The sequence below is a fragment of the Eubalaena glacialis genome, chromosome 12 (genome assembly GCF_028564815.1).
Source record: "Eubalaena glacialis isolate mEubGla1 chromosome 12, mEubGla1.1.hap2.+ XY, whole genome shotgun sequence".
NCBI lineage: Eukaryota > Metazoa > Chordata > Mammalia > Artiodactyla > Balaenidae > Eubalaena > Eubalaena glacialis.
In genome coordinates, this window is record NC_083727.1 from 86778565 (window position 1) to 86798018 (window position 19454).

Sequence of the window (19454 nt, forward strand, 5' to 3'; positions counted from 1 at the left end):
AGTGCTGGGGGAATCAAGCTGTCCCAAGAAAGAGTGTACTGTTTTGCCCCTCACTCGGCATACACAGTGTGAGTCCGAAGGCCTACCGGCCTGGATGTTGTTTAGTAGGGCCGGGGAGCCTGGGGGTACTCCGTGTTCTTGCAGGGCATAGGGTTTCCAGGCGAGGCACCTAGGTGTCCCGAAAAGCGTACTGGCGTTCAAAGGCTGCAGAGGAGCGCCTGCGGCCTCATGGAAACTGCTGCACGCCTCCGCTTCTGCAGAGCAATTCAGGGCCTTACCTCGAGGCAAGTCTTCACGTTGAGTGTCCCGTGAGCGACACCGCATGGTAGGATGCTGACTTTCTCCTTGAGTAGAGAGACTTCAGGTACGAGGTCCTCTAAGAATTCGAAGCAGAGTGTTTTCTCATGGCAGCTCTAACGGGGGCAATGTCGAAGACTACCAGGGCATGTTGGACTGCCTAGAAATGTGGTTCTGATGCTGTTCGAGTGCTCTAGAAATGTAGCTCTCCTGAAGTAACGTGCAGTGTGTTGCCCATCCCTCGGCAGACACGGAGGGCCTCCGAGGGACCTATGGGCCTCGATGTTGCTCAGTAGGCCCACAGGGGTGTGGAGGTACTCAGTGATCTTGGAACGAAAAGGATGCTCACCCGAGGGGCCTAGGAGTTCTCCAAGGCTACCTTCTTTCAAATAAAGCAGAACAGCGACTAAGAGCTCATGGAGAGAGCTGCATGCCTCCCGTTCTGCATGGCTACTCAGGGCCTTACCTCGAGGCAAGGACTCACGTTGAGATTCCCTTTAGCTCCAGAGCATGGCAAGATGAGCCCCACTCCGGCCATGGAAGCACCCTGTGTAGCCAGAGAAAGCTCATTTTCTTCCCAGACCCATGCCTACAGCGGCCAGAGGCCAGTCAACAGCAGAGCATTTCAGGGAGCTTCAAGGCAGCACGCGTGGAGCTTTGCAAATGGAAAAGCAAGGCTAGTACCATCGCGCCCCCATTTCCATGGGCACACGCAGCATACCTCCCTGTGGTTTCTGAGCAGTCAAAAGAGACACAGAGCACACACTGGTTCCTTCCCTGAATCAACTTCTCGAGGCAGGGTGTTCTGCATCTAGTGAACGGCCTCAGCCAAGGCACGCCCTAGCTAGGCCTCTGGGCCCGTGCCTCTTCAGAAGCCTGCAGTGCTACAGGAAAAACTGTGCTTCAGTTGCAATAGGCAAGCACTCCGCCTTTCTCCGGGAGGCAGGGTGACTTCAGGTACGAGGTCCAGGATGGAAGGCGAAGCCGAGGGTTTCTCTCAGTGCAGCTCAGACTAGGGAAAGAGTGTGACTTCCACGGCATGTTGGACCTTGCTAGAACGGGGCTCGTGATCCTGTGCGAGTGCTGGGTAAATCAAGAAGTCCCAAGAAAGAGTGCAGTGTGTTGCCCATCCCTCGGCAGACACGGAGGGCCTCCGAGGGACCTATGGGCCTCGATGTTGCTCAGTAGGCCCACAGGGGTGTGGAGGTACTCAGTGATCTTGGAACGAAAAGGATGCTCACCCGAGGGGCCTAGGAGTTCTCCAAGGCTACCTTCTTTCAAATAAAGCAGAACAGCGACTAAGAGCTCATGGAGAGAGCTGCATGCCTCCCGTTCTGCATGGCTACTCAGGGCCTTACCTCGAGGCAAGGACTCACGTTGAGATTCCCTTTAGCTCCAGAGCATGGCAAGATGAGCCCCACCCCGGCCATGGAAGCACCCTGTGTAGCCAGAGAAAGCTCATTTTCTTCCCAGACCCATGCCTACAGCGGCCAGAGGCCTGACAACAGCAGAGCATTTCAGGGCGCTTCAAGGGAGCGTGAACGGGGCTTTGCAAATGAAAAAGCAAGGCTATCACCATCGCGCCCCCATTTCCATGGGCACACGCAGCATACCTCCCTGTGGTTTCTGAGCAGTCAAAAGAGACACAGAGCACACACTTCGTCCTTCCCCGAATCAGCTTCTCGAGGCAGGGTGTTCTGCATGTAGTGAACGGCCTCAACCAAGGCGCGCCCTAGCTAGGCCTCTGGGCCCGTGCCTCTTCAGAAGCCTGCAGTGCTACAGGAAAAACTGTGCTTTAGTGGCAATAGGAACGCAAGCCGACTTTCTCCTGGAGGCAGCGTGACTTCAGGTAGGAGGTCCTGGTTGGAAGGCGAAGCCTAGTGTTTTTTTCAGTGCAGCTCAGAGTAGGGAATGAGTGCGACTTCCACGGCATGTTGGAACCTGCTAGAACCGTGCTCGTGAACCTGTGGTAGTGCTGGGGGAATCAAGCTGTCCCAAGAAAGAGTGTACTGTTTTGCCCCTCACTCGGCATACACAGTGTGAGTCCGAAGGCCTACCGGCCTGGATGTTGTTTAGTAGGGCCGGGGAGCCTGGGGGTACTCCGTGTTCTTGCAGGGCATAGGGTTTCCAGGCGAGGCACCTAGGTGTCCCGAAAAGCGTACTGGCGTTCAAAGGCTGCAGAGGAGCGCCTGCGGCCTCATGGAAACTGCTGCACGCCTCCGCTTCTGCAGAGCAATTCAGGGCCTTACCTCGAGGCAAGTCTTCACGTTGAGTGTCCCGTGAGCGACACCGCATGGTAGGATGCTGACTTTCTCCTTGAGTAGAGAGACTTCAGGTAGGAGGTCCTCTAAGAATTCGAAGCAGAGTGTTTTCTCATGGCAGCTCTAACGGGGGCAATGTCGAAGACTACCAGGGCATGTTGGACTGCCTAGAAATGTGGTTCTGATGCTGTTCGAGTGCTCTAGAAATGTAGCTCTCCTGAAGTAACGTGCAGTGTGTTGCCCATCCCTCGGCAGACACGGAGGGCCTCCGAGGGACCTATGGGCCTCGATGTTGCTCAGTAGGCCCACAGGGGTGTGGAGGTACTCAGTGATCTTGGAACGAAAAGGATGCTCACCCGAGGGGCCTAGGAGTTCTCCAAGGCTACCTTCTTTCAAATAAAGCAGAACAGCGACTAAGAGCTCATGGAGAGAGCTGCATGCCTCCCGTTCTGCATGGCTACTCAGGGCCTTACCTCGAGGCAAGGACTCACGTTGAGATTCCCTTTAGCTCCAGAGCATGGCAAGATGAGCCCCACTCCGGCCATGGAAGCACCCTGTGTAGCCAGAGAAAGCTCATTTTCTTCCCAGACCCATGCCTACAGCGGCCAGAGGCCAGTCAACAGCAGAGCATTTCAGGGAGCTTCAAGGCAGCACGCGTGGAGCTTTGCAAATGGAAAAGCAAGGCTAGTACCATCGCGCCCCCATTTCCATGGGCACACGCAGCATACCTCCCTGTGGTTTCTGAGCAGTCAAAAGAGACACAGAGCACACACTGGTTCCTTCCCTGAATCAACTTCTCGAGGCAGGGTGTTCTGCATCTAGTGAACGGCCTCAGCCAAGGCACGCCCTAGCTAGGCCTCTGGGCCCGTGCCTCTTCAGAAGCCTGCAGTGCTACAGGAAAAACTGTGCTTCAGTTGCAATAGGCAAGCACTCCGCCTTTCTCCGGGAGGCAGGGTGACTTCAGGTACGAGGTCCAGGATGGAAGGCGAAGCCGAGGGTTTCTCTCAGTGCAGCTCAGACTAGGGAAAGAGTGTGACTTCCACGGCATGTTGGACCTTGCTAGAACGGGGCTCGTGATCCTGTGCGAGTGCTGGGTAAATCAAGAAGTCCCAAGAAAGAGTGCAGTGTGTTGCCCATCCCTCGGCAGACACGGAGGGCCTCCGAGGGACCTATGGGCCTCGATGTTGCTCAGTAGGCCCACAGGGGTGTGGAGGTACTCAGTGATCTTGGAACGAAAAGGATGCTCACCCGAGGGGCCTAGGAGTTCTCCAAGGCTACCTTCTTTCAAATAAAGCAGAACAGCGACTAAGAGCTCATGGAGAGAGCTGCATGCCTCCCGTTCTGCATGGCTACTCAGGGACTTACCTCGAGGCAAGGACTCACGTTGAGATTCCCTTTAGCTCCAGAGCATGGCAAGATGAGCCCCACTCCGGCCATGGAAGCACCCTGTGTAGCCAGAGAAAGCTCATTTTCTTCCCAGACCCATGCCTACAGCGGCCAGAGGCCTGACAACAGCAGAGAATTTCAGGGCGCTTCAAGGGAGCGTGAACGGGGCTTTGCAAATGAAAAAGCAAGGCTAGCACCATCGCGCCCCCATTTCCATGGGCACACGCAGCATACCTCCCTGTGGTTTCTGAGCAGTCAAAAGAGACACAGAGCACACACTTCGTCCTTCCCCGAATCAGCTTCTCGAGGCAGGGTGTTCTGCATGTAGTGAACGGCCTCAACCAAGGCGCGCCCTAGCTAGGCCTCTGGGCCCGTGCCTCTTCAGAAGCCTGCAGTGCTACAGGAAAAACTGTGCTTTAGTGGCAATAGGAACGCAAGCCGACTTTCTCCTGGAGGCAGCGTGACTTCAGGTAGGAGGTCCTGGTTGGAAGGCGAAGCCTAGTGTTTTTTTCAGTGCAGCTCAGAGTAGGGAATGAGTGCGACTTCCACGGCATGTTGGAACCTGCTAGAACCGTGCTCGTGAACCTGTGGTAGTGCTGGGGGAATCAAGCTGTCCCAAGAAAGAGTGTACTGTTTTGCCCCTCACTCGGCATACACAGTGTGAGTCCGAAGGCCTACCGGCCTGGATGTTGTTTAGTAGGGCCGGGGAGCCTGGGGGTACTCCGTGTTCTTGCAGGGCATAGGGTTTCCAGGCGAGGCACCTAGGTGTCCCGAAAAGCGTACTGGCGTTCAAAGGCTGCAGAGGAGCGCCTGCGGCCTCATGGAAACTGCTGCACGCCTCCGCTTCTGCAGAGCAATTCAGGGCCTTACCTCGAGGCAAGTCTTCACGTTGAGTGTCCCGTGAGCGACACCGCATGGTAGGATGCTGACTTTCTCCTTGAGTAGAGAGACTTCAGGTAGGAGGTCCTCTAAGAATTCGAAGCAGAGTGTTTTCTCATGGCAGCTCTAACGGGGGCAATGTCGAAGACTACCAGGGCATGTTGGACTGCCTAGAAATGTGGTTCTGATGCTGTTCGAGTGCTCTAGAAATGTAGCTCTCCTGAAGTAACGTGCAGTGTGTTGCCCATCCCTCGGCAGACACGGAGGGCCTCCGAGGGACCTATGGGCCTCGATGTTGCTCAGTAGGCCCACAGGGGTGTGGAGGTACTCAGTGATCTTGGAACGAAAAGGATGCTCACCCGAGGGGCCTAGGAGTTCTCCAAGGCTACCTTCTTTCAAATAAAGCAGAACAGCGACTAAGAGCTCATGGAGAGAGCTGCATGCCTCCCGTTCTGCATGGCTACTCAGGGCCTTACCTCGAGGCAAGGACTCACGTTGAGATTCCCTTTAGCTCCAGAGCATGGCAAGATGAGCCCCACTCCGGCCATGGAAGCACCCTGTGTAGCCAGAGAAAGCTCATTTTCTTCCCAGACCCATGCCTACAGCGGCCAGAGGCCAGTCAACAGCAGAGCATTTCAGGGAGCTTCAAGGCAGCACGCGTGGAGCTTTGCAAATGGAAAAGCAAGGCTAGTACCATCGCGCCCCCATTTCCATGGGCACACGCAGCATACCTCCCTGTGGTTTCTGAGCAGTCAAAAGAGACACAGAGCACACACTTCGTCCTTCCCCGAATCAGCATCTCGAGGCAGGGTGTTCTGCATCTAGTGAACGGCCTCAGCCAAGGCACGCCCTTGCTAGGCCTCTGGGCCCGTGCCTCTTCAGAAGCCTGCAGTGCTACAGGAAAAACTGTGCTTCAGTTGCAATAGGCAAGCACTCCGCCTTTCTCCGGGAGGCAGGGTGACTTCAGGTACGAGGTCCAGGATGGAAGGCGAAGCCGAGGGTTTCTCTCAGTGCAGCTCAGACTAGGGAAAGAGTGTGACTTCCACGGCATGTTGGACCTTGCTAGAACGGGGCTCGTGATCCTGTGCGAGTGCTGGGTAAATCAAGAAGTCCCAAGAAAGAGTGCAGTGTGTTGCCCATCCCTCGGCAGACACGGAGGGCCTCCGAGGGACCTATGGGCCTCGATGTTGCTCAGTAGGCCCACAGCGGTGTGGAGGTACTCAGTGATCTTGGAACGAAAATGATGCTCACCCGAGGGGCCTAGGAGTTCTCAAATGCTACCTTCTTTCAAATAAAGCAGAACAGCGACTAAGAGCTCATGGAGAGAGCTGCATGCCTCCCGTTCTGCATGGCTACTCAGGGCCTTACCTCGAGGCAAGGACTCACGTTGAGATTCCCTTTAGCTCCAGAGCATGGCAAGATGAGCCCCACCCCGGCCATGGAAGCACCCTGTGTAGCCAGAGAAAGCTCATTTTCTTCCCAGACCCATGCCTACAGCGGCCAGAGGCCTGACAACAGCAGAGCATTTCAGGGCGCTTCAAGGGAGCGTGAACGGGGCTTTGCAAATGAAAAAGCAAGGCTAGTACCGTCGCGCCCCCATTTCCATGGGCACACGCAGCATACCTCCCTGTGGTTTCTGAGCAGTCAAAAGAGACACAGAGCACACACTTCGTCCTTCCCCGAATCAGCTTCTCGAGGCAGGGTGTTCTGCATGTAGTGAACGGCCTCAACCAAGGCGCGCCCTAGCTAGGCCTCTGGGCCCGTGCCTCTTCAGAAGCCTGCAGTGCTACAGGAAAAACTGTGCTTTAGTGGCAATAGGAACGCAAGCCGACTTTCTCCTGGAGGCAGCGTGACTTCAGGTAGGAGGTCCTGGTTGGAAGGCGAAGCCTAGTGTTTTTTTCAGTGCAGCTCAGAGTAGGGAATGAGTGCGACTTCCACGGCATGTTGGAACCTGCTAGAACCGTGCTCGTGAACCTGTGGTAGTGCTGGGGGAATCAAGCTGTCCCAAGAAAGAGTGTACTGTTTTGCCCCTCACTCGGCATACACAGTGTGAGTCCGAAGGCCTACCGGCCTGGATGTTGTTTAGTAGGGCCAGGGGAGCCTGGGGATACTCCGTGTTCTTGCAGGGCATAGGGTTTCCAGGCGAGGCACCTAGGTGTCCCGAAAAGCGTACTGGCGTTCAAAGGCTGCAGAGGAGCGCCTGCGGCCTCATGGAAACTGCTGCACGCCTCCGCTTCTGCAGAGCAATTCAGGGCCTTACCTCGAGGCAAGTCTTCACGTTGAGTGTCCCGTGAGCGACACCGCATGGTAGGATGCTGACTTTCTCCTTGAGTAGAGAGACTTCAGGTAGGAGGTCCTCTAAGAATTCGAAGCAGAGTGTTTTCTCATGGCAGCTCTAACGGGGGCAATGTCGAAGACTACCAGGGCATGTTGGACTGCCTAGAAATGTGGTTCTGATGCTGTTCGAGTGCTCTAGAAATGTAGCTCTCCTGAAGTAACGTGCAGTGTGTTGCCCATCCCTCGGCAGACACGGAGGGCCTCCGAGGGACCTATGGGCCTCGATGTTGCTCAGTAGGCCCACAGGGGTGTGGAGGTACTCAGTGATCTTGGAACGAAAAGGATGCTCACCCGAGGGGCCTAGGAGTTCTCCAAGGCTACCTTCTTTCAAATAAAGCAGAACAGCGACTAAGAGCTCATGGAGAGAGCTGCATGCCTCCCGTTCTGCATGGCTACTCAGGGCCTTACCTCGAGGCAAGGACTCACGTTGAGATTCCCTTTAGCTCCAGAGCATGGCAAGATGAGCCCCACTCCGGCCATGGAAGCACCCTGTGTAGCCAGAGAAAGCTCATTTTCTTCCCAGACCCATGCCTACAGCGGCCAGAGGCCAGTCAACAGCAGAGCATTTCAGGGAGCTTCAAGGCAGCACGCGTGGAGCTTTGCAAATGGAAAAACAAGGCTAGTACCATCGCGCCCCCATTTCCATGGGCACACGCAGCATACCTCCCTGTGGTTTCTGACAAGTCAAAAGAGACACAGAGCACACACTGGTTCCTTCCCCGAATCAACTTCTCGAGGCAGGGTGTTCTGCATCTAGTGAACGGCCTCAGCCAAGGCACGCCCTAGCTAGGCCTCTGGGCCCGTGCCTCTTCAGAAGCCTGCAGTGCTACAGGAAAAACTGTGCTTCAGTTGCAATAGGCAAGCACTCCGCCTTTCTCCGGGAGGCAGGGTGACTTCAGGTACGAGGTCCAGGATGGAAGGCGAAGCCGAGGGTTTCTCTCAGTGCAGCTCAGACTAGGGAAAGAGTGTGACTTCCACGGCATGTTGGACCTTGCTAGAACGGGGCTCGTGATCCTGTGCGAGTGCTGGGTAAATCAAGAAGTCCCAAGAAAGAGTGCAGTGTGTTGCCCATCCCTCGGCAGACACGGAGGGCCTCCGAGGGACCTATGGGCCTCGATGTTGCTCAGTAGGCCCACAGCGGTGTGGAGGTACTCAGTGATCTTGGAACGAAAATGATGCTCACCCGAGGGGCCTAGGAGTTCTCAAATGCTGCCTTCTTTCAAATAAAGCAGAACAGCGACTAAGAGCTCATGGAGAGAGCTGCATGCCTCCCTTCCTGCATGGCTACTCAGGGCCTTACCTCGAGGCAAGGACTCACGTTGAGATTCCCTTTAGCTCTAGAGCATGGCAAGATGAGCCCCACCCCGGCCATGGAAGCACCCTGTGTAGCCAGAGAAAGCTCATTTTCTTCCCAGACCCATGCCTACAGCGGCCAGAGGCCTGACAACAGCAGAGAATTTCAGGGCGCTTCAAGGGAGCGTGAACGGGGCTTTGCAAATGAAAGAGCAAGGCTAGTACCGTCGCGCCCCCATTTCCATGGGCACACGCAGCATACCTCCCTGTGGTTTCTGAGCAGTCAAAAGAGACACAGAGCACACACTTCGTCCTTCCCCGAATCAGCTTCTCGAGGCAGGGTGTTCTGCATGTAGTGAACGGCCTCAACCAAGGCGCGCCCTAGCTAGGCCTCTGGGCCCGTGCCTCTTCAGAAGCCTGCAGTGCTACAGGAAAAACTGTGCTTTAGTGGCAATAGGAACGCAAGCCGACTTTCTCCTGGAGGCAGCGTGACTTCAGGTAGGAGGTCCTGGTTGGAAGGCGAAGCCTAGTGTTTTTTTCAGTGCAGCTCAGAGTAGGGAATGAGTGCGACTTCCACGGCATGTTGGAACCTGCTAGAACCGTGCTCGTGAACCTGTGGTAGTGCTGGGGGAATCAAGCTGTCCCAAGAAAGAGTGTACTGTTTTGCCCCTCACTCGGCATACACAGTGTGAGTCCGAAGGCCTACCGGCCTGGATGTTGTTTAGTAGGGCCGGGGAGCCTGGGGGTACTCCGTGTTCTTGCAGGGCATAGGGTTTCCAGGCGAGGCACCTAGGTGTCCCGAAAAGCGTACTGGCGTTCAAAGGCTGCAGAGGAGCGCCTGCGGCCTCATGGAAACTGCTGCACGCCTCCGCTTCTGCAGAGCAATTCAGGGCCTTACCTCGAGGCAAGTCTTCACGTTGAGTGTCCCGTGAGCGACACCGCATGGTAGGATGCTGACTTTCTCCTTGAGTAGAGAGACTTCAGGTAGGAGGTCCTCTAAGAATTCGAAGCAGAGTGTTTTCTCATGGCAGCTCTAACGGGGGCAATGTCGAAGACTACCAGGGCATGTTGGACTGCCTAGAAATGTGGTTCTGATGCTGTTCGAGTGCTCTAGAAATGTAGCTCTCCTGAAGTAACGTGCAGTGTGTTGCCCATCCCTCGGCAGACACGGAGGGCCTCCGAGGGACCTATGGGCCTCGATGTTGCTCAGTAGGCCCACAGGGGTGTGGAGGTACTCAGTGATCTTGGAACGAAAAGGATGCTCACCCGAGGGGCCTAGGAGTTCTCCAAGGCTACCTTCTTTCAAATAAAGCAGAACAGCGACTAAGAGCTCATGGAGAGAGCTGCATGCCTCCCGTTCTGCATGGCTACTCAGGGCCTTACCTCGAGGCAAGGACTCACGTTGAGATTCCCTTTAGCTCCAGAGCATGGCAAGATGAGCCCCACTCCGGCCATGGAAGCACCCTGTGTAGCCAGAGAAAGCTCATTTTCTTCCCAGACCCATGCCTACAGCGGCCAGAGGCCAGTCAACAGCAGAGCATTTCAGGGAGCTTCAAGGCAGCACGCGTGGAGCTTTGCAAATGGAAAAGCAAGGCTAGTACCATCGCGCCCCCATTTCCATGGGCACACGCAGCATACCTCCCTGTGGTTTCTGAGCAGTCAAAAGAGACACAGAGCACACACTTCGTCCTTCCCCGAATCATCATCTCGAGGCAGGGTGTTCTGCATCTAGTGAACGGCCTCAGCCAAGGCACGCCCTTGCTAGGCCTCTGGGCCCGTGCCTCTTCAGAAGCCTGCAGTGCTACAGGAAAAACTGTGCTTCAGTTGCAATAGGCAAGCACTCCGCCTTTCTCCGGGAGGCAGGGTGACTTCAGGTACGAGGTCCAGGATGGAAGGCGAAGCCGAGGGTTTCTCTCAGTGCAGCTCAGACTAGGGAAAGAGTGTGACTTCCACGGCATGTTGGACCTTGCTAGAACGGGGCTCGTGATCCTGTGCGAGTGCTGGGTAAATCAAGAAGTCCCAAGAAAGAGTGCAGTGTGTTGCCCATCCCTCGGCAGACACGGAGGGCCTCCGAGGGACCTATGGGCCTCGATGTTGCTCAGTAGGCCCACAGCGGTGTGGAGGTACTCAGTGATCTTGGAACGAAAATGATGCTCACCCGAGGGGCCTAGGAGTTCTCAAATGCTACCTTCTTTCAAATAAAGCAGAACAGCGACTAAGAGCTCATGGAGAGAGCTGCATGCCTCCCGTTCTGCATGGCTACTCAGGGCCTTACCTCGAGGCAAGGACTCACGTTGAGATTCCCTTTAGCTCCAGAGCATGGCAAGATGAGCCCCACCCCGGCCATGGAAGCACCCTGTGTAGCCAGAGAAAGCTCATTTTCTTCCCAGACCCATGCCTACAGCGGCCAGAGGCCTGACAACAGCAGAGCATTTCAGGGCGCTTCAAGGGAGCGTGAACGGGGCTTTGCAAATGAAAAAGCAAGGCTAGTACCGTCGCGCCCCCATTTCCATGGGCACACGCAGCATACCTCCCTGTGGTTTCTGAGCAGTCAAAAGAGACACAGAGCACACACTTCGTCCTTCCCCGAATCAGCTTCTCGAGGCAGGGTGTTCTGCATGTAGTGAACGGCCTCAACCAAGGCGCGCCCTAGCTAGGCCTCTGGGCCCGTGCCTCTTCAGAAGCCTGCAGTGCTACAGGAAAAACTGTGCTTTAGTGGCAATAGGAACGCAAGCCGACTTTCTCCTGGAGGCAGCGTGACTTCAGGTAGGAGGTCCTGGTTGGAAGGCGAAGCCTAGTGTTTTTTTCAGTGCAGCTCAGAGTAGGGAATGAGTGCGACTTCCACGGCATGTTGGAACCTGCTAGAACCGTGCTCGTGAACCTGTGGTAGTGCTGGGGGAATCAAGCTGTCCCAAGAAAGAGTGTACTGTTTTGCCCCTCACTCGGCATACACAGTGTGAGTCCGAAGGCCTACCGGCCTGGATGTTGTTTAGTAGGGCCAGGGGAGCCTGGGGATACTCCGTGTTCTTGCAGGGCATAGGGTTTCCAGGCGAGGCACCTAGGTGTCCCGAAAAGCGTACTGGCGTTCAAAGGCTGCAGAGGAGCGCCTGCGGCCTCATGGAAACTGCTGCACGCCTCCGCTTCTGCAGAGCAATTCAGGGCCTTACCTCGAGGCAAGTCTTCACGTTGAGTGTCCCGTGAGCGACACCGCATGGTAGGATGCTGACTTTCTCCTTGAGTAGAGAGACTTCAGGTACAAGGTCCTCTAAGAATTCGAAGCAGAGTGTTTTCTCATGGCAGCTCTAACGGGGGCAATGTCGAAGACTACCAGGGCATGTTGGACTGCCTAGAAATGTGGTTCTGATGCTGTTCGAGTGCTCTAGAAATGTAGCTCTCCTGAAGTAACGTGCAGTGTGTTGCCCATCCCTCGGCAGACACGGAGGGCCTCCGAGGGACCTATGGGCCTCGATGTTGCTCAGTAGGCCCACAGGGGTGTGGAGGTACTCAGTGATCTTGGAACGAAAAGGATGCTCACCCGAGGGGCCTAGGAGTTCTCCAAGGCTACCTTCTTTCAAATAAAGCAGAACAGCGACTAAGAGCTCATGGAGAGAGCTGCATGCCTCCCGTTCTGCATGGCTACTCAGGGCCTTACCTCGAGGCAAGGACTCACGTTGAGATTCCCTTTAGCTCCAGAGCATGGCAAGATGAGCCCCACTCCGGCCATGGAAGCACCCTGTGTAGCCAGAGAAAGCTCATTTTCTTCCCAGACCCATGCCTACAGCGGCCAGAGGCCAGTCAACAGCAGAGCATTTCAGGGAGCTTCAAGGCAGCACGCGTGGAGCTTTGCAAATGGAAAAACAAGGCTAGTACCATCGCGCCCCCATTTCCATGGGCACACGCAGCATACCTCCCTGTGGTTTCTGACAAGTCAAAAGAGACACAGAGCACACACTGGTTCCTTCCCCGAATCAACTTCTCGAGGCAGGGTGTTCTGCATCTAGTGAACGGCCTCAGCCAAGGCACGCCCTAGCTAGGCCTCTGGGCCCGTGCCTCTTCAGAAGCCTGCAGTGCTACAGGAAAAACTGTGCTTCAGTTGCAATAGGCAAGCACTCCGCCTTTCTCCGGGAGGCAGGGTGACTTCAGGTACGAGGTCCAGGATGGAAGGCGAAGCCGAGGGTTTCTCTCAGTGCAGCTCAGACTAGGGAAAGAGTGTGACTTCCACGGCATGTTGGACCTTGCTAGAACGGGGCTCGTGATCCTGTGCGAGTGCTGGGTAAATCAAGAAGTCCCAAGAAAGAGTGCAGTGTGTTGCCCATCCCTCGGCAGACACGGAGGGCCTCCGAGGGACCTATGGGCCTCGATGTTGCTCAGTAGGCCCACAGCGGTGTGGAGGTACTCAGTGATCTTGGAACGAAAATGATGCTCACCCGAGGGGCCTAGGAGTTCTCAAATGCTGCCTTCTTTCAAATAAAGCAGAACAGCGACTAAGAGCTCATGGAGAGAGCTGCATGCCTCCCTTCCTGCATGGCTACTCAGGGCCTTACCTCGAGGCAAGGACTCACGTTGAGATTCCCTTTAGCTCTAGAGCATGGCAAGATGAGCCCCACCCCGGCCATGGAAGCACCCTGTGTAGCCAGAGAAAGCTCATTTTCTTCCCAGACCCATGCCTACAGCGGCCAGAGGCCTGACAACAGCAGAGAATTTCAGGGCGCTTCAAGGGAGCGTGAACGGGGCTTTGCAAATGAAAGAGCAAGGCTAGTACCGTCGCGCCCCCATTTCCATGGGCACACGCAGCATACCTCCCTGTGGTTTCTGAGCAGTCAAAAGAGACACAGAGCACACACTTCGTCCTTCCCCGAATCAGCTTCTCGAGGCAGGGTGTTCTGCATGTAGTGAACGGCCTCAACCAAGGCGCGCCCTAGCTAGGCCTCTGGGCCCGTGCCTCTTCAGAAGCCTGCAGTGCTACAGGAAAAACTGTGCTTTAGTGGCAATAGGAACGCAAGCCGACTTTCTCCTGGAGGCAGCGTGACTTCAGGTAGGAGGTCCTGGTTGGAAGGCGAAGCCTAGTGTTTTTTTCAGTGCAGCTCAGAGTAGGGAATGAGTGCGACTTCCACGGCATGTTGGAACCTGCTAGAACCGTGCTCGTGAACCTGTGGTAGTGCTGGGGGAATCAAGCTGTCCCAAGAAAGAGTGTACTGTTTTGCCCCTCACTCGGCATACACAGTGTGAGTCCGAAGGCCTACCGGCCTGGATGTTGTTTAGTAGGGCCGGGGAGCCTGGGGGTACTCCGTGTTCTTGCAGGGCATAGGGTTTCCAGGCGAGGCACCTAGGTGTCCCGAAAAGCGTACTGGCGTTCAAAGGCTGCAGAGGAGCGCCTGCGGCCTCATGGAAACTGCTGCACGCCTCCGCTTCTGCAGAGCAATTCAGGGCCTTACCTCGAGGCAAGTCTTCACGTTGAGTGTCCCGTGAGCGACACCGCATGGTAGGATGCTGACTTTCTCCTTGAGTAGAGAGACTTCAGGTACAAGGTCCTCTAAGAATTCGAAGCAGAGTGTTTTCTCATGGCAGCTCTAACGGGGGCAATGTCGAAGACTACCAGGGCATGTTGGACTGCCTAGAAATGTGGTTCTGATGCTGTTCGAGTGCTCTAGAAATGTAGCTCTCCTGAAGTAACGTGCAGTGTGTTGCCCATCCCTCGGCAGACACGGAGGGCCTCCGAGGGACCTATGGGCCTCGATGTTGCTCAGTAGGCCCACAGGGGTGTGGAGGTACTCAGTGATCTTGGAACGAAAAGGATGCTCACCCGAGGGGCCTAGGAGTTCTCCAAGGCTACCTTCTTTCAAATAAAGCAGAACAGCGACTAAGAGCTCATGGAGAGAGCTGCATGCCTCCCGTTCTGCATGGCTACTCAGGGCCTTACCTCGAGGCAAGGACTCACGTTGAGATTCCCTTTAGCTCCAGAGCATGGCAAGATGAGCCCCACTCCGGCCATGGAAGCACCCTGTGTAGCCAGAGAAAGCTCATTTTCTTCCCAGACCCATGCCTACAGCGGCCAGAGGCCAGTCAACAGCAGAGCATTTCAGGGAGCTTCAAGGCAGCACGCGTGGAGCTTTGCAAATGGAAAAACAAGGCTAGTACCATCGCGCCCCCATTTCCATGGGCACACGCAGCATACCTCCCTGTGGTTTCTGACAAGTCAAAAGAGACACAGAGCACACACTGGTTCCTTCCCCGAATCAACTTCTCGAGGCAGGGTGTTCTGCATCTAGTGAACGGCCTCAGCCAAGGCACGCCCTAGCTAGGCCTCTGGGCCCGTGCCTCTTCAGAAGCCTGCAGTGCTACAGGAAAAACTGTGCTTCAGTTGCAATAGGCAAGCACTCCGCCTTTCTCCGGGAGGCAGGGTGACTTCAGGTACGAGGTCCAGGATGGAAGGCGAAGCCGAGGGTTTCTCTCAGTGCAGCTCAGACTAGGGAAAGAGTGTGACTTCCACGGCATGTTGGACCTTGCTAGAACGGGGCTCGTGATCCTGTGCGAGTGCTGGGTAAATCAAGAAGTCCCAAGAAAGAGTGCAGTGTGTTGCCCATCCCTCGGCAGACACGGAGGGCCTCCGAGGGACCTATGGGCCTCGATGTTGCTCAGTAGGCCCACAGCGGTGTGGAGGTACTCAGTGATCTTGGAACGAAAATGATGCTCACCCGAGGGGCCTAGGAGTTCTCAAATGCTGCCTTCTTTCAAATAAAGCAGAACAGCGACTAAGAGCTCATGGAGAGAGCTGCATGCCTCCCTTCCTGCATGGCTACTCAGGGCCTTACCTCGAGGCAAGGACTCACGTTGAGATTCCCTTTAGCTCTAGAGCATGGCAAGATGAGCCCCACCCCGGCCATGGAAGCACCCTGTGTAGCCAGAGAAAGCTCATTTTCTTCCCAGACCCATGCCTACAGCGGCCAGAGGCCTGACAACAGCAGAGAATTTCAGGGCGCTTCAAGGGAGCGTGAACGGGGCTTTGCAAATGAAAGAGCAAGGCTAGTACCGTCGCGCCCCCATTTCCATGGGCACACGCAGCATACCTCCCTGTGGTTTCTGAGCAGTCAAAAGAGACACAGAGCACACACTTCGTCCTTCCCCGAATCAGCTTCTCGAGGCAGGGTGTTCTGCATGTAGTGAACGGCCTCAACCAAGGCGCGCCCTAGCTAGGCCTCTGGGCCCGTGCCTCTTCAGAAGCCTGCAGTGCTACAGGAAAAACTGTGCTTTAGTGGCAATAGGAACGCAAGCCGACTTTCTCCTGGAGGCAGCGTGACTTCAGGTAGGAGGTCCTGGTTGGAAGGCGAAGCCTAGTGTTTTTTTCAGTGCAGCTCAGAGTAGGGAATGAGTGCGACTTCCACGGCATGTTGGAACCTGCTAGAACCGTGCTCGTGAACCTGTGGTAGTGCTGGGGGAATCAAGCTGTCCCAAGAAAGAGTGTACTGTTTTGCCCCTCACTCGGCATACACAGTGTGAGTCCGAAGGCCTACCGGCCTGGATGTTGTTTAGTAGGGCCGGGGAGCCTGGGGGTACTCCGTGTTCTTGCAGGGCATAGGGTTTCCAGGCGAGGCACCTAGGTGTCCCGAAAAGCGTACTGGCGTTCAAAGGCTGCAGAGGAGCGCCTGCGGCCTCATGGAAACTGCTGCACGCCTCCGCTTCTGCAGAGCAATTCAGGGCCTTACCTCGAGGCAAGTCTTCACGTTGAGTGTCCCGTGAGCGACACCGCATGGTAGGATGCTGACTTTCTCCTTGAGTAGAGAGACTTCAGGTAGGAGGTCCTCTAAGAATTCGAAGCAGAGTGTTTTCTCATGGCAGCTCTAACGGGGGCAATGTCGAAGACTACCAGGGCATGTTGGACTGCCTAGAAATGTGGTTCTGATGCTGTTCGAGTGCTCTAGAAATGTAGCTCTCCTGAAGTAACGTGCAGTGTGTTGCCCATCCCTCGGCAGACACGGAGGGCCTCCGAGGGACCTATGGGCCTCGATGTTGCTCAGTAGGCCCACAGGGGTGTGGAGGTACTCAGTGATCTTGGAACGAAAAGGATGCTCACCCGAGGGGCCTAGGAGTTCTCCAAGGCTACCTTCTTTCAAATAAAGCAGAACAGCGACTAAGAGCTCATGGAGAGAGCTGCATGCCTCCCGTTCTGCATGGCTACTCAGGGCCTTACCTCGAGGCAAGGACTCACGTTGAGATTCCCTTTAGCTCCAGAGCATGGCAAGATGAGCCCCACTCCGGCCATGGAAGCACCCTGTGTAGCCAGAGAAAGCTCATTTTCTTCCCAGACCCATGCCTACAGCGGCCAGAGGCCAGTCAACAGCAGAGCATTTCAGGGAGCTTCAAGGCAGCACGCGTGGAGCTTTGCAAATGGAAAAGCAAGGCTAGTACCATCGCGCCCCCATTTCCATGGGCACACGCAGCATACCTCCCTGTGGTTTCTGAGCAGTCAAAAGAGACACAGAGCACACACTTCGTCCTTCCCCGAATCATCATCTCGAGGCAGGGTGTTCTGCATCTAGTGAACGGCCTCAGCCAAGGCACGCCCTTGCTAGGCCTCTGGGCCCGTGCCTCTTCAGAAGCCTGCAGTGCTACAGGAAAAACTGTGCTTCAGTTGCAATAGGCAAGCACTCCGCCTTTCTCCGGGAGGCAGGGTGACTTCAGGTACGAGGTCCAGGATGGAAGGCGAAGCCGAGGGTTTCTCTCAGTGCAGCTCAGACTAGGGAAAGAGTGTGACTTCCACGGCATGTTGGACCTTGCTAGAACGGGGCTCGTGATCCTGTGCGAGTGCTGGGTAAATCAAGAAGTCCCAAGAAAGAGTGCAGTGTGTTGCCCATCCCTCGGCAGACACGGAGGGCCTCCGAGGGACCTATGGGCCTCGATGTTGCTCAGTAGGCCCACAGCGGTGTGGAGGTACTCAGTGATCTTGGAACGAAAATGATGCTCACCCGAGGGGCCTAGGAGTTCTCAAATGCTACCTTCTTTCAAATAAAGCAGAACAGCGACTAAGAGCTCATGGAGAGAGCTGCATGCCTCCCTTCCTGCATGGCTACTCAGGGCCTTACCTCGAGGCAAGGACTCACGTTGAGATTCCCTTTAGCTCTAGAGCATGGCAAGATGAGCCCCACCCCGGCCATGGAAGCACCCTGTGTAGCCAGAGAAAGCTCATTTTCTTCCCAGACCCATGCCTACAGCGGCCAGAGGCCTGACAACAGCAGAGCACTTCAGGGCGCTTCAAGGGAGCGTGAACGGGGCTTTGCAAATGAAAAAGCAAGGCTAGTACCGTCGCGCCCCCATTTCCATGGGCACACGCAGCATACCTCCCTGTGGTTTCTGAGCAGTCAAAAGAGACACAGAGCACACACTTCGTCCTTCCCCGAATCAGCTTCTCGAGGCAGGGTGTTCTGCATGTAGTGAACGGCCTCAACCAAGGCGCGCCCTAGCTAGGCCTCTGGGCCCGTGCCTCTTCAGAAGCCTGCAGTGCTACAGGAAAAACTGTGCTTTAGTGGCAATAGGAACGCAAGCCGACTTTCTCCTGGAGGCAGCGTGACTTCAGGTAGGAGGTCCTGGTTGGAAGGCGAAGCCTAGTGTTTTTTTCAGTGCAGCTCAGAGTAGGGAATGAGTGCGACTTCCACGGCATGTTGGAACCTGCTAGAACCGTGCTCGTGAACCTGTGGTAGTGCTGGGGGAATCAAGCTGTCCCAAGAAAGAGTGTACTGTTTTGCCCCTCACTCGGCATACACAGTGTGAGTCCGAAGGCCTACCGGCCTGGATGTTGTTTAGTAGGGCCCGGGGAGCCTGGGGGTACTCCGTGTTCTTGCAGGGCATAGGGTTTCCAGGCGAGGCACCTAGGTGTCCCGAAAAGCGTACTGGCGTTCAAAGGCTGCAGAGGAGCGCCTGCGGCCTCATGGAAACTGCTGCACGCCTCCGCTTCTGCAGAGCAATTCAGGGCCTTACCTCGAGGCAAGTCTTCACGTTGAGTGTCCCGTGAGCGACACCGCATGGTAGGATGCTGACTTTCTCCTTGAGTAGAGAGACTTCAGGTAGGAGGTCCTCTAAGAATTCGAAGCAGAGTGTTTTCTCATGGCAGCTCTAACGGGGGCAATGTCGAAGACTACCAGGGCATGTTGGACTGCCTAGAAATGTGGTTCTGATGCTGTTCGAGTGCTCTAGAAATGTAGCTCTCCTGAAGTAACGTGCAGTGTGTTGCCCATCCCTCGGCAGACACGGAGGGCCTCCGAGGGACCTATGGGCCTCGATGTTGCTCAGTAGGCCCACAGGGGTGTGGAGGTACTCAGTGATCTTGGAACGAAAAGGATGCTCACCCGAGGGGCCTAGGAGTTCTCCAAGGCTACCTTCTTTCAAATAAAGCAGAACAGCGACTAAGAGCTCATGGAGAGAGCTGCATGCCTCCCGTTCTGCATGGCTACTCAGGGCCTTACCTCGAGGCAAGGACTCACGTTGAGATTCCCTTTAGCTCCAGAGCATGGCAAGATGAGCCCCACTCCGGCCATGGAAGCACCCTGTGTAGCCAGAGAAAGCTCATTTTCTTCCCAGACCCATGCCTACAGCGGCCAGAGGCCAGTCAACAGCAGAGCATTTCAGGGAGCTTCAAGGCAGCACGCGTGGAGCTTTGCAAATGGAAAAGCAAGGCTAGTACCATCGCGCCCCCATTTCCATGGGCACACGCAGCATACCTCCCTGTGGTTTCTGAGCAGTCAAAAGAGACACAGAGCACACACTTCGTCCTTCCCCGAATCATCATCTCGAGGCAGGGTGTTCTGCATCTAGTGAACGGCCTCAGCCAAGGCACGCCCTTGCTAGGCCTCTGGGCCCGTGCCTCTTCAGAAGCCTGCAGTGCTACAGGAAAAACTGTGCTTCAGTTGCAATAGGCAAGCACTCCGCCTTTCTCCGGGAGGCAGGGTGACTTCAGGTACGAGGTCCAGGATGGAAGGCGAAGCCGAGGGTTTCTCTCAGTGCAGCTCA